This window comes from Amblyomma americanum, chromosome 1 (genome assembly GCF_052857255.1).
Source record: "Amblyomma americanum isolate KBUSLIRL-KWMA chromosome 1, ASM5285725v1, whole genome shotgun sequence".
In the NCBI taxonomy this organism is placed as follows: Eukaryota; Metazoa; Arthropoda; class Arachnida; order Ixodida; family Ixodidae; genus Amblyomma; species Amblyomma americanum.
The window spans coordinates 106,104,450-106,120,251 of NC_135497.1; the positions used below are offsets into that span (position 1 = coordinate 106,104,450).

Below are 15,802 nucleotides of genomic sequence, written 5' to 3' on the forward strand. Positions count from 1 at the left end.
ACGGTAACTACCCTCTGGGTGGTTCCTGTGGCAACCGCCCACCCGGGTGCGCCTTTTAACGCAATAGCGCTATTAAGGAGGCCGTGTCGCAGAAGAGCTGGGGTCGCCGTCGGTTTTGGTGTCGTCGTCGTCGCCGGCATTGTCGGCGTCGTTGACCGTGAGCGAAAAATCCACGAAAAATCTCCAGAGAAGCAACTTAGGAGGGCCACATATTTGGCCCACTTAGGCGGCAGGTGAGCCACTAGGTCACGTGACCTTGTGGTGTCATCACAACCTGCCTACCGGATTGTCAGAAAACCACACACCGCGGCAGGTGGCAGTTAAATTAATGATTGGTCGCGAGAGGTTGTTCGGGAAGAGGAACTGGGATCGCACATGCCCCACCGGTGGCAGCACCTGCCATCGAACTGCCGCGAACTGTTTCCATCTTCGTTCGTTCACACCTTCCCTTGCTCCTAGTATACTTTTTTTTATATAGCACGCCACCGCTGCTTTCATTTCCTTCTCTCTTTTTTTTCGTTTAACAAAAATGAAGCCAGTGGTATGCTAAGACTTAAAAGTCAGTTGCGGTTCTCCACAACAAATCATACCACTTTGACCAATCAAAGAGAGTCCGTCACAGTTGATGTGTCTAATCGCCTCGATGAACGGTCGCCGCGCCACACAGGCAAGGGAGAAGAGAGAAAGCTTATCAAGCGGCGTATGCCTTTGTATACCTAGCATTGTATACCTTTCATTCTCAATTCGCGTCGCCTGTCGGTGCCGTGAGCCGCCTCGCCGAGGGTCCCTCGATAGCGGAGGCACGGGAAACGACGCACTCGAGCCTCGCCGCGACATAGCTGAAGGTCGTACTGAGCGCTATAGTGCATCATATCCTGGCAAGTAATGATGTATTGATTTATAAATTGGCGGAGGGAAGAGCGTTCAATTTAAATAATTTCTTAACACCTGAAGACAACTGCATATTCGTTTGAAAAACTAACCAACCACAACTTCTTTATTATTAGATGTCAACACCACCGCTTTCATTGAGCAGACCGTACGTTGCTTCCGCTGACCAGGTGCTCTCATAAAAACTCAGGCAAGAAGGTCCAACCTCTCAGGAAGTTTACTACACGTGAGCGCATGCAGCCAACGAAAAAAAACAGACTTCGTTGACTACTGTGGTCCCTACGCCAAAGTTTTTTTTTTTTTTTGCCGCAGGAAGAGAACGCTGTACGGAGCGATGCAGATATTTTTTTCCTAATTAGCGTCTACAGGAGAACGTGCCCAATAGAAATCAGCACCACGACGCAGCACCAGGGTGCCCTTAGAAAGACTATATTTCTGCTTGCCTACTTAATAACTATCTTTCATTCATTAATAATCATCTTAATTACTGTACAACAACGAGGGGTCTCACGTATCGCCAGTAAGTCGCACTGCGGAAACACTTACAAAACGATGTTCTACGCATTGTTGCTTTATTTCCGTTGCGGTGTCAATCTTTCCGCGTTTTTTTCAACAACGTGATATTCTTCCGAGTTCCAACTCAATTGCGTATAATTCAGGAACTTTGCATGTAGCCTTCTTCATTTCATATATCGGCAAGGTCCCAAATAATAGCAATGATACAGGCTTACATCAAAAAGTAGCTTTCGCCTCCAAAATGCCCGCCCTAATTTTAGGGCACCTTGACATTTATATTCACGTCAGTTAAAGGTTGTGAAACGGCATACCTCTTGACATTAAGTGCAGCTCACCTGTTAGTTTGTTCAAAGGCTCATATCGATCTTTTTATTTTCCAGGCGTGTAACCTAGGCACTTGCTGATTATTTCACAGCCACCCTTCCTAAGGCTACTACCCTCGCAGCTCGACACAGTGCACTTTTGTATTTTGTTCTCGACAATTAGCTTTTTCTTTGCACTTTTCTACCTATATTTCCTTCGTCCATGCTTGTTTCGATTTGCGTTATCTTTAGTTTGCTAGTGTTTTTTTGTTCACTATTCGTCTTTTGGTATCGTTTTGTTTGCTTTTGATGCATTGTGCTCTACTCATTGCTATGTACAGGTCCCTCCAATTAGGAAGGGACAACAAGTTTACATAAAACGACGAATTTTTCGGTTATGTCTCTTCTGAAGACGAAAGTAACTTTTGGATAATATAAGACAAGAGAGAAACTGGTCAGAAAGCAGAAAAAAGGGCGCTTGTTACTCATAAGTACGTATCATACAGTATTAAATATTCAACTTTTATGGGTCTGCGAACAGTATATTTTTTTCTAACCGAATCAAAAACACATAGTGTAGTTATGCTACCGAATCGAAAACGAATAATTTTTTCCTTCGGCTTAATAAACGAATATTGTTCTTTTAGTGTGCAATTTCCTGACGATGTTGACGATGCTATCAGGCACTCTTTTTCTGAACGCTGCAATAACAGCACAGTAATATAAAGGCGTAATTGGTTCAATCTAAAGATTACTGTACCTCGTCCCTACAGAACGAATATCCAATAAAAATGTTCCGCGAGGAATCAGAGAACCAATAGAATCCACGCCTCGTCTCAAAAGGTTTCTGTTCTATCCGACCAGCCATATTAAAGATTGTTGCAACTTGCAGCATTTGGTCTTCACGCTGAGTGACGTTAGTGTCACTGGAGTGAACTGTTGTTGTACTCTCTTCTGGCGTAATTACTGTCCGCTATCCGATTTGTCTGCGCGGGTTTAAGATAAAAGTTGTTGACTATTCTTTCTAGCATGAAAACTGTGCTGAAGATTGCGTTTTGTTTTGGCTGAACTATTTATTCCACCAGTCTACATTCTGTCTGGTTTTACCCATCAAAGTTTGTTCGGAATATTTTACCCGCGTAATAAACGGACACCCCCCCCCCCCCCCCCCCCCCCCCCCACCACACACACACACACACACACACCCATTTCAGAAAATGTTTTGAGAAAAAAAAGGGTGTTCATTCTGCGAGTAAGTTTGGTATTTAGGCTCTGGCTGACGCGCATTAAGCTCGTTAATAAAAACAACTGGAATTCTCAAGTCTTATATCCGTAGTAATGCTGCTTTAAAAACAATGATCCTGTGGCGCCTTTTACTTTCTTCCCGGCTTGCTCAGACCTGGCGCAGCCGCTTTCAGATTACCTTCCTGTAAAGCGTGTTTTGTCTGTAAGGCACTTCTGCTGTGCAAAAAAGCTGCCGTTAAAAGGGCTGTGTTCGGCAGTGAGAGATCAAAAATTGACTCTTCCATCCCATAGCCTCACTACAGGAGAAAAGCGGTTGATATAATATATGCGATGAAAGAAAAGGGCGCAAAAATGCAATAGAGGACAACTACATAACCATTTAGGGCTGAAAAGGGCATGATAATGACGGTTAAGCAGTGGATGGGATGTTTGAACTTGCGGGGGGGGGGGGGGGGGGGGGGGGGTTAGACCTGCTTTCACATGTTTGCACCACTTTGACTTAAGACCATTTATCTGGCGCCTTTGAAGAACTGGTGCAGTGAGTTTAACAAATTCTAGTTTTCGCCAACTCACGAATAATGGATGATATTTTGTACTAGTTTGTATTTTTGTACATTTTAACAATGTCCACTAATAAATGCACTCATATTTCGAATGAAATAACCAAGTAAGTATTCCAAACGTCTCAATCACTGTGCTTCTTGTTTATATACAACGAGCAGCAAGTGTTTCTTTCACGTTTATGTTGAGAATTTCAAGTGAAAAAAGAAATTATGTGACATTTCTGAACCCAATAACCCATACGGTTGATGCGCACATTGCTATGAAATTGTCTTAGACCTTCCGGGCGGAATTTAATTGACAGCGCGTCTATGAGAACAACACACCCTTTATAAATGATCTGCGATCTCTGTTCTTCAGTTTTTTAATGCTAACGCTACCTTAGCGAATGAGTTCTTGTATCAGATCTTGTGTTTACTTACGATTTGTGCTTGCTGTTATTAGTTTTTGAACCTTATCCTTCACCGCATAATTTGTATGTTCAATATAAGCAAGTTTTTGATAATTTTACCTTAAATCTTCAGCAATACTACACAATGTTAATTTACTGAAGGTAGAACTATTAGTTAAAGGGTGGAATTGAAATAGAGAAGGCCAGCGTCATTGTTTCAAAATGCCTTACGTTAGTGTAATTTGCCCTTCCAAGTTGTGACGGCAGCGTAAAAGCTTTAAACTCTCCGACGTATGAACACGTGATAAGCAAGTTGCATGCTAGGGATATTTTGCAATTAGCCGTTGCCGTAATGTCCGGCGGCACGCAGAGCTGTAGTCACTGCCGGCGAGGTTAATCTGCCTCCGCATTTACACTCTCCCGTTCAAAAATATTTGAACATTTATTTATTTATTCCACACAAAAAGTGAAAAGGGGAGGGTGGAGAAAAAGCTGTTTTAACACAGCATCACAGCGCTCCATTCCCCCAAGGCAACAGTAACAGCTTGCATATATCCCGTTACAAGATTACAGAAAAAAAGATTAAATACTGCATACAAGACTACAGGTTTCAAAGCCTAGAAGTTTACAAAGGCACCAGGCAAAGAATAATCATTGTTTACAGGGGAAAAACAAGAAATATCACGAAAACAAGAAATCAGTAAAATGCGGTTGTTTGTAAGCCTTTCCACATCCACGCCTTCCGAGTGGAAGCGGTTAAGAATTCTTGGCAGCGTCCATCCTGTCACCCTCGACTGCACGGAACAATTCAAAGGATACAAGGCATTCACGACACTGGAGGGAGCACAAGATCGCACACACTCTCGCGAGTCGAAAGTCATCCGTAATCCTCCGTTCCACAATATTACGGCCCACGCGATTACGGCAAACAAGTGCACAAATTAAGAACAACCATTCTTAATGCCTTATTTCTCTCATTTCCTTACGAAGCTCTCGCGTGAAGAGGACGTTACTCTGCACGGTGCGCAAACTCACACACTTGTGACGTGAACAATAGACGTCAACGTCGCCATTCAACATATACAGGCCCCGCTCGGATGGGCTTCGTGCCTCCGTTGCTCTGGCTGCTTACCCAGTACACGCTAGGTGTGGAAGCGGAAAAAGCATGGAAAAGCAGTGTGTTTAAAAAACTTGCAGTCAACAGCTTGCGTACACGCGTCTGAATTAAGAAACATTTTTGCTTCGGGAAATTGCACAAATCACATAAATGCGGAAAACAAAAAGATCAAGCTAGTTTCGTTAGAGGGTTGAATAACGACGCACTCATTCCGCAACAGTGATTTGACACGGAGCTTTAGGGGCACAGATAGTAGCCGGCAAATGTAAAAATAGATAGCGCGAGAACGAGCAAGTTCACAAGTCGTGCGAAGAAAGCGCGCCAGATGCAGCCGACGCACGGCAGCACGTGCGTTTAAGCATTGCGCGCCTGAGCAGGAGGGCTTTTCGCCGCTTCCTCAGAGCGCCGGGGGTGCGTGCATTCGGACTCACTATGTGGGCTGCTCGCGTAGATGCGTCCTAGAAAGCTATAGCATGATGGGGAGCCTTTTTTTTAAAATAAAGTTCAGCTGCATCAAGTTTTTTTATTCCGGACCAACCCTGAATTTCTTCCTACAGTAAATTGCCTTTAGTGACCAAATTTCCGCAAACCACTGGTAATGGTCAAAATACTCTCTTTACAAAAAACATGCCGGCACTGAAACTCAAGTGCTCGCACATCTTTCGCCGTGGGTGGTGAGGCACATTGGTTCGCAGAGTGGTGGCAGTGGGGGCGCCCGGTGTCGGCACGCCAGGTGCTGTGCGGGTGGCAGCCGCGCCTGTGCCACCGCGGCCCAGAGTGCCTTGGAAGGAGAGGGGGAAGTGGAGGAGGAGGAGGAGGCGAGCCCTGAATGAGAGAGAGCGCCAGCACGCATGCGTTGGAGAAGCGCGGAGCGAGGAGTCTCACTGCCTCCGATTGTTCAATACGAGTTTTTTCCTGGCGAGCCGCCTTCTGATTGGACCTTCTCCCGCGGGAGTGCGCGTGAGACCCCCGAGCGCGATAAACACGGGGCCCGAGGATGCAGTCGCTCCTGAGCCCGGCGCCGAGGGGCCACGCTGACTGCGAGTAGCGCGCACCGAGCCGGCTGCTGGCCTCGCACCTCGCTCGAGTCGTCGACGTCCTGTCATCGCGATAGAGAGCCCCACCGGCGTTCCTGCCGCGGCCACAGCATCGCCGGACGTCGAGAGCCCAGCGCACGTTCTCGGCCGCCTGCTCAGTTCGCCGGTCGTCGAGAGAGGGAGCCACTTTTGCCGGCCGACTTCGCCGCAGATAGTAAGTGGGTCACTGGGGCCCTTTCGCTGCTGCTGGTGTCGCGGCGTGGTCCGCAACCCGCACCGGCCGCTCGCGCGGGCGGGCTTCCACGGCACGTTATCCCAGCGCGTGCTGCGCTCGCGCCGCTCAATTGGTCTGACGAAGCGTGGCAATTAACTGCCGCCGCGATTAGCGTCGGCAAACATTCAGGAAGCCGTAATGCTTTTTTTTGTGTACCCAGAGTTCGCGACAGGCTTGTCGCAAACAAAAGTGTGTCGGTTAAGTAAGGCTCTTATTTTCGGTCTCGGCCGGTGTTTGAGTTAAATATTAACTCTGCACACTCACAGCGCAAAAACTGTTACTTTTAAAAAATGACGTTTCTGTTGCACTGTTTCTGCAGTGAAAATAATGAGATCTAACTACGTTTCTTCGTTACTGATCGCTACTGTGAGCCTGCAGAAGCCTAGATGAGCTGTGCCTTCCGTCTGAACTCTGCTCAAATTAAGAAGCTTGAAATGCAGGGTATGAAAAGAACAAAAATGTGTGTAAGAAGAAAACAAGCTTCCCGCGAGAAGATCGTCGTGGAGAACAGCGCGACAGGCTGACAAGCTCCCTGTTGTCACTGCCATCGACTGTGACACGAACTCCAACAAAGGAAGACAGGCATTGCCATTAGTCTGTCAGCAACGCGGACCAGTGCTCAGTTGAAAGGTTTGCGCATTGTGTAGAAGGTTAGTTTTTTTTCTCATCGACAGACAGCTCAACATTTATCGTCTTTGTGCTCTGAAACAAAGCCTCGTGTAGGTTATCCAAACATTACTGTAAAGTTAGTGGTGCTAGCAGCGCTGAATACTGAACGTAGGGCGCAGTGGAAGCAGCACACAGAGCCCGTTGTGTCGTGTGTGTTTTGCCAATTTGCATCAGTGTATTGTACTTAGCGCTGTTTCCATCGTTAGGTATGCGCCAACCAGCAAGTATTCAAAACTGCAGATATTGGATTATTCGAGCAATTTCACTGAAGCGCCCTTGAGATGATAATCTAATAGAACTTCACACGTAAGTAAGCCAATGTGAGCTTAAAACGTGCAGGAACGAGCTGCGCGCAAACATATATTAAGAATGCACTAGCTTTCGCATCCGATAGCATTTGCTACTCAGGCCTAACTTTGTAGACCAAATTTGAAACGGACAAATATGGTCAAACAATCACAAAAAAACTACGTGCTTTGAACTGCGCTGACCGCCACTGGCCTTTTGAAAGAAAGGGTCGGAAAGAGGCAGCCGTATACGGTCGAACTTTTGTCACGGGTTGCCGCTGACTCATGACCGAGCCTTTGGCGGAAACAAAGCACGTAGCTTACAAGTTAGGCATGCCCTCTATCCTTTCACGGCAGTTCTGTTCTCTTCATTTTCCAGCTTGCTCCTTTCGTATCTTGTAACAGTGGCACGCCATTGGTCTATCTATTTGGCCGCGCACAGGATTCAGCTTTGCCAGTAGACTAAAGGAAATAACGTCAGTTGATGAAATACGCGCACGAACGAGCGGCCGCGCTGTTCGTGCTGTGCTGCTGTCAAAGTGGAGGCCCGTGGCCTTGTCAAGCTGTCAAACGGCAGCTGTACTCCGGACACGCCACTTGGCAGGTGGCTGCCACGGGAATATTCCGCAGGGTGGCCAGCAGCGTAACGCGCCACCTGCCAGCAGCTGTCAGGTTCGGTCGTGAAGAGCTGCGCTCAGAGATTTCGCATTAGAGACTATCGTAATAGTCTGTCAATTTTTTGAGAGCACAAAAGAGGAGACGAAGGAACACCGTGGTGACTGCCGTTGCCCGCTTAATGGTCCACGGGGCATAATCTTCAACTTCGACTCAGGTGAAGTACATGAATGTTGTGTGCGCATGACGTTCCTTTCAAGACTCCAGCGACATACAAGCAGACGCTGACATGGAATCCGACAGAACGCAATTCATGTCAGCGTCACTAATGTCGCATTTACTCTACCCTATACATGTGTCGTCGTTACCTCAGCCGTTACGAAAATCGCGTCATTATTGGGAAGCGAGTATAAATATACAAAGAGAGATGCGTCTTCGGAAGGGCTGCCTATAACTCCATGCTTCCTGCGCCATTTGTGTTGGCTTTCTCGTGAGGGCGCCGAGTGTCAAAGTGCCGACCTCCTTAACCGCCCTCGGGCGATGAACGACCACCGGGCACTTCAGAGGTGCCCACGAAATTACGACCGCATAGCGTATAGTTCGCGGAACTTGCTCAACCCTTCCGCGAATAGCCCGGCCGCAATAAGCGAAATCTTGTTGCAGTTTCTGCTCAGCCAGCCAGGCCATTCATCGTCTCGCGCGCCCCGTGAGGCCGTTGCGCGGGAGGTCCTCATCTTATTCTGCTCTGATGAAAAGACCAGCAGCTGCCGGGAAGGGAGGGAATTGGTTATTAATTTCGCTGCTTCTTAACGCAAGCAGCTTGCACACCGCCGGGCACCAATTGAGACGCCTAGCTGCGCCTCATCGCAGCTGGTCCTGTTCAACAATACTGCCCGCGGATTAGACCCATCAAAAATTGTTTTTACATTGTCCCGAAAAGGTGCGGAGAAGGCTTTTAAGAGGAGGGACGCGCCAATATGTTATACTCCATATAAAAATGAGAAAATTATATGTTGGGAGTATTGCATGATTTCCATTAGCGGATTCACTTATTTCGATTGGATTTTTTGCGATAGTAGTTTGTTGTTCGATGTAGGTTGCTAGGCGAGTTGGTGATTAAATATTCTGAGCAAAAAAAAAAATAAACAGCTCAACTTCGCAGACAAGAGGCAAAGAAACTCATACTGCGCTCGTGTGTGTTTCTTCTTCGCTCTTGTCTCCTTAGTTTGCTATTTTTTGCGTGATTATTGTCTTCGGCATATAGATTAAAGTATCCATTTTATAGGTTGAGCTTTCTCGCAAATGAACCATAATAGTTTTCTTGTAGATGAGCATATCTTTGCACCTTACAGTTGCTAGTACGCTTAAATACAAAAGCGATCATATCTCAGTTGTTGGCACTGGTTGCGCCAAATTACTGCTAGAATATTGAAAAACACTTCGGAGTCGGAAAGCGCGTTGTATGAAATTTGCGTATCGCTCTGAAGTATGCGGACTGGTTTAACGCGAAAAGCAAGTGCACGCGAAACACACGCAAGCCCTAAATTGAAATTTTTTACTGAAGGATTTCTCTTTCGATTCCCGGAGACAAGCGGACGGTGGCACTTCGCGCCAGTATACCCGATTATTGTTTTGCCTACGATCACAAGAGCAACAGAAATACAATGCGCTGAAGACTTGCCAGCCTATGCTGCGGCTGGAAGACATGACGGCCGAGAATATAAAATGTTGCTTGACAGTTGTAGGGACGAATAATTATAGATTTATGAGGTGGTGACGCTCCTCCTTTGACATTTTGAGCACGTATGCGACTCGCTAGTAGAAATAGTCATAGTTTCAATCTCGCGCTCCCCGCCTTTTACTATCCGAATGCGAAGAAAGAGTGATTCACAAAAAGGCCTCGCTTTTCCTTTCTAAGCCCTGCGCATGGATAAGTTTAGGCAGTGAGATCTGTTAGCCGCAGTCTTCTGACTCGGCCTATTTATAAATAACGAAGGTCTGCTTTCGCCTACGGCGAGGAGCGACAGTATGCGACATGCGCGCAGCATTGAGCCGAGCACATTAGTGCAGTGCGTCGTAGCGCGCGGGGCCGGCTGCGTCACACTTGGCGTGTTACGTGCCGCCGGCGATGGATTAAACTTTATTCGTCCGTGACGCAGTAAGCGAGCACTGCCATGACGGCGACATTTGACAGGTTGTGCTGCTGCACTGCGTTACTGGACGAGTTCAGCGAAGAAAATAAAAAAGGTCGCGCTTTGTGACAGGTGGTTTTCTTTCTGTGCAGTTTGTAGTGCCAAGCCAGAGGCTTTTCATTCGGGAGACGAACACATGAGAGCTGGGCCAGAAAGACGCGCTTGGCACATCGGGATCGCCATTTTGGGGGAACCGCCGTTTTAGCGCCGTAGGGGTAACAGTACACGGCGGGTTCGCTGCTTCCTACCTGACTTACGAAAAATTTCTGTAAATCAGACATATTTCGGTACGGTCAGTAAAGAGACGAGCGCGATGACCACTTGGACAACACCCGTCTTTGTCTTACACCCAGTTACGCTAGTCTTATACACCTCTTCTGTTAGGGTCGTCGGCTGAGAAGCAATAAGATAGCTCATATGCAAGTCAATCGAAACCGCCAGTCCTTGCGCGTAAGTGGGTCTGTTTATCGGACATCGCTGCACGAGTGGAGAAATTCGAATAACTGTTTCTCGTGAGTGCCTTCTTTTTTTTATCCGTTAAAGAAGAAAACAAGAAAGTTAGTAATGTTTTCAACTCATACTTACCGGATGAAATTGTTATACGTAGAAATCGCGCGCTAGGCAATCCGTGACTTCTAAATCTAATGCTCGCATTTTCGAGAAATCGGAAAAAAAAAATCACGAGTTTTAAGTGCGATGCAGTTGCACAGTTATAAATTGTGGGGTTTATCGTCCAGAAGTGATGACATATGGGCTATGGAGACGGTGTAGTGTAGCGCTCCGGATTTATTTAGACCACCTGGGGTTCTTTAACGTGCGCTGCCATCGCACAGCGCAGTGAAGTTTCTGCATTTCGCCTCCACCGAAATACATCCGCCGCAGCCGGTATCGAATCCGCTGTCTTGGGATCAGTAGCATTGCGACAAGGTAACTGGACCACCACGGCGGGTCAATGCAGCAGCGTTTCCGACTTATTGATTGCGTAGTTTTGATCAACTGATTTGTTATTTACCATAACATAACGAAAGATTCGTACCTTTACAGCATTGCGAAAGTTTATATAGCAATGGCCTCAGTACCCATCAGTGACGAAGTTTCAGAGTGGCCTATATCGCTGAGCGAGATGACGTATTACATGCATTCAGGTGAGTAAATGCAACTAGTAATCTCGCTCGGTTATTGAACGCAAGTTGCGTAAATTAAAATAACAACATGATTTACATATTTTCAATATACAGTTTAACCTTGTTACAACAAAGCCTACGGGACCCAGTGATTTCTTCATTGTAACCGCTACTTCGTTATAGCAGTACGCGACCTTGTTTGCCCATATCGCATGCCAGAAGGCCTGCAGGCTTCACTGTGCAACAGAGAGGACAGCGTGTGCCGGCAATTAGTGTGTCGCTGAAGTGCGTTGCGGGAGCCTTCAACGCGTGCACCGAGCGCCCTCCACGTGGTCGAATATACAAGCGGTCGGTGTCAGTTTGAAGGTCATAACTTTAGGGCAAACGTACTTGGAGAAAGTGGTCTACCGCAGCTTATATTAGCGAGAAAAACAGAGCAAAATGCGTGAGAGTAGTTGCCTCCTTCGTCCTCGTAATCTTCACCGCTACTTTTTAGACAGAACGATGAATGGCCTTACGAGAAGAAACAAAAAATATTTATTTTCGTCGTTCGGCAGGAAAGCGAGCACCTTCAATTGATATCGGCCGGACGCGTCAGCCTTGCTAACGCGCACCCATGTCTTCCGCAGCTTGCAGGGTATTCAGAGCCTAACAGCGGGTCTTGTGAGGGATAGTGTAGGAAATAACTGGCAGTAAACTTATTCAGAATATTCAGCTCCGTTTTCTAGGTGCTCAAGCCCATACGGACCGCTGTAAAACAGGGCGCGCAGTTGCGATTTCGTCGCGAGTAGCTGTTCTGGTTGGCTTCGCCGCACAGTGGGCGAACACGCGGGCCACAACGCTCCTCCGCATGATACTTTGATGATGGCCGCCTTCTGGGAAGCGGAAATTGTTCAACACTTTTTTTTTTCGTTGATTGGCCCTGTCAAACCAGCATGGCCTCGATATCGTCAAGCACACCAAGCGCACTGCCAAACGGCTTTAACCATGCGGCCATGCTGCAAATATGGAAGCTAAACTGCACTTAAACCAGAGAAGCAGAGAGCGCTCGCAATGGGCCGTGTGCAGCGATGAGCTTGAAGAGCGGAGCCACTACACTTTTCCTACATCGAATCGGTACGAAAATGCTGGGCACCGTTATAAATTGACCCGAGGAATTCATGGGGGCTTCGTTATATCCCGTTGCTGGTAAATTTTTAATTCGTAAAAACGAGATATCAACTACATTGGCTTCTATGAGAGCTTCCAAAGAGAATGGCTATTTATTCCTGATATCTATTATTTCGTTATAAAATGTTTAGGGATAGCGAGGCTCTTGTGCATGAAGTCATTGTCTACAGTAGCTTGTAATCGGCCTTGCCACCGCACGAAAATAAAGCACAACTTTGTAGAGTTAACGACCGCTCGGCTTTGTGGCACGAAACAGCCACATTTACGGGGGAGTCTAGGCTTCAAAACAATTTCGAGCCGAACTTGGAATTGGCGCATGGCAGTGTCATGGAAGGTGATTTACACAAACCTGCACCGAGCCCAGAAAGCGACAGTGAGAGCCACCAACGACCTCCGAAGCACGCCCCTCGCGCGCTGCTGTCAAATGGGAGCGCAGCAAATCAACGGGCTTCGCCTTCCTGCGTTACAAGCTGTGCCGCAAAGAGGAGTTCTTTAAAAATCAGTGCATCAACTTGGAAAGTAGCAACAGTGGCATAGCACTAACAACCACACCTATACAACGTACAACTGAAACGTTAACTGTCGGGAGGCTATCCGGAAGAAAAGTATGATGCAACCATAGCAACGCAGGAACGTTTCGAATGCGCACTGCCTGAGGCTAGGTTATCGCTTCGAGAAATCCTAAAGCGCGCAAGAAATACAGCAGTGTTCTTCATGCTTGGACACAGGCGCCGGCAATACAGCACATTGTCGGTGCATGCGAGCAAATTTTGTAAAGATTTGGACTCCAGGAGTCAAGCCTGCTCCACCTTATCGTGTTGCACATCCATCGTAGTCTCATCTCCTGCGTCGTGCTTGTTGTTAAATGACGAATTCGTGCTACCTACAAGGCAAACTTGGATACATTTTTTTTATGCAGGGGGGCTGGGGGGGGGGGGGGGGGGGCTAGTAATCACTTTACCTCAAATTTGTACAGCGCGCCAAGCTTGGCTGAGTGTTCGAATGGTGCGTTAAAAAAAACGAATGTGACCTTTGCTTCTTGGTCCCAAGCACGATGCTTCTGTCTGTGTCACATATTCTTCTATGTGGTCGCACTTGCGTGGACACCAACTGTCTAACCCATGAAAACTACGGCCAGCATTTTGCTTTTCAAGCGCAGTGCGCTGTCGGCGCGCGTTACTCTTGTCTGACTTGCAAAATATGACGCCTTGGCGTGTGTTAGCCGACCACAAGACATTGCTGAGAAGCGGCGTTTTCTGCATTTGGCTCAAGTTTTTGCTTTTGGCTCTATTTTCTTGCCGGCAGAAACGTCTCTTCGGATCACTTAAGAGAGCACCTGCACAAAATCAAACCTGAAAAGGCTGTTTTCTTTAGATTCCCAGCGTTCTTTTCCTGACCTTGCGGCAGACTCCCTTATTTTTTTTCTGCACTACTGGCACCAAATACGCTTTTACTCTGGAAAGCGTCAACTGTCCGTATTTGTTCTCCCTAGTAGCGCGTAATATTGCTTTTCGCACGTTGAAAAATTTCTAAACAGCACACGGATGTAAAAAGCGCAAAAGTCGTTGCGCAATAAGGCTATCAGCAGGCCCTGATATATAGATGAATTTTATATTAGAGACACCGTCACCATAGCCGTCGCTAAAGTCGCTCAATTACCCTTCCCTTCACCGCAGGGGAAAACACACCAGCATAACTTAATGACTGGCTATTGCTGAACACAGCGTTTACGTACTTTGGCCATCCATCTTCCACTAAATACACTTCGGAGGAATTCCGCATATTGGACTCGGGCGCCTAAGCAGCGTTAGTAAATTGGAAATAGAGAGCAGTATGGGGCTTATTTAGGCCGCGCTGAAACTGATTTTATGGTGCGCGCGTTAAGAAGAGAGAACGCACAGAACAAATAGCAACCAACTAGGAGTGTGCGACTATTCGAAATTTACGAATATCGAATCGAGTATCCTCCGTTTCGATTCGCTGAACGGATCAAACAGTGGATGATCAAAATCGCTCGAAACGAATCGGATCTGTTCTCAAGTCTTGGAATAGTTTTGTAATAATTGACGCGAGTTTTGAATAAGGCACGCCGTAGATATCGTGCACGGCTTTCACAAAAACAAGGTCCACTCGAATGCCGCACAGCATGTTGCTGCGGTCGCTCTGCGCGGGATGAAGGGTTCAGCGCCGCTGCGCGGTCCATTCATGCTGCAGCTTTCTCAATGCTCATTACATGGCCTTCAAGACTATGGTCTTGGCAGGCCCTGTCTCGGAGGCCATGGCTAATGCGTAGCTCTCGCCCCTCTCATGTACTGAGGTGTGGTGCTAGTTAATTCGCTGCCAACATCAGTATCAAAAGATAATTTTTCTGCACGTGTGACGTGATGGTTATAGACTTAAAATACTGACTGTGTTGCGTAACCCCTAATGTGGATCAGTGCGGCATATTTTGGAAGCTACAGCTATTGCTCCTTACGGTAAAGCACCGCACCGCAGCGTCGCCGGTAACGCCTCGCTGTTTCGTACGATTCAACGTTTTCTACGAACAGTCGCAGAATTAGCGAGTATTCATGAAAAATAATCAATTTGTATTCGATTCGCTAGCGAAGCTGCATTATTCGTATTCGATACGGGTCTGAAAAAGTGCTACTCGCATACCCCGAGTGGAAACACGCCGTCCCTTTACCTCCTTTTTTTTTTTTTTACAAACTGTCAAGGGGTCACGTAATGCTGTAGGAAAGTCAGAAGCGGATTGCAGGGATCAAAGTCTCGGAGCAGAAAAATTATTCTAGTAATTCGGCTCGAGAACTGAGCGTAGTGCAGCTAAGATTAATTCGGAATAAACATAATAAAGGACACTTCCACTATGATGAGGGTTTCCTGCCCTGCAGGCCATATACCTAGGGTTATTGAAAAACTAAAACGAACTCGATGGATGTCTCAATAACTATGTCGAACTGAAGGCATGAAAGTTTTAATGATTCTACGTTCGAGTGGGTATTTATGATGCTTTCCTCAGTGTTACAGCGTTAAAAGTTTCCGAGTATTTAGTTCCGTGTGACACAGTCATCCTTTTCATCTGAAATATTTTTATCTCGCATTGTCTCATTAGATGGGTAACAGCGCTCTCTTTAAGACTTTGTAGACTGTCGTCAACTCTTTTTTTTTTTCAACAGAGGCTGAACGAGCTTTCAACACTCTTGTTACAGTCATAATCTGAAACAGTGTTAATGCTTCCTTTCTTTTTGCGTTTTTGTTGTGTAGGAATTATCACTAATGCTACACTAATGGCATCGGGCCGTGGTAACAACCGCGATGTTCTGCCGGCTACGTTCAAATAGCCACGGCTGAAATTTTGGTTCCTCACTGTGTAAAAATATCACTTGCGTTACTCCAGGCCATTATGTGCAA

At 46.7% G+C, this 15,802-nt stretch overlaps 1 protein-coding gene across 1 annotated transcript in view; it reads left to right on the top strand.

Moving 5' to 3' along the window:
- The first annotated feature begins 5,936 nt into the window (after positions 1–5,936).
- LOC144113401 (uncharacterized) overlaps positions 5,937–15,802 on the top strand; it is a 199,513-nt gene continuing 189,647 nt past the window's right edge. Inside the window, exon 1 of the mRNA XM_077646442.1 lies at positions 5,937–6,274. The gene's annotated coding sequence lies outside the window, so the exon portion shown is untranslated. The remainder of the gene's footprint in view (positions 6,275–15,802) is intronic.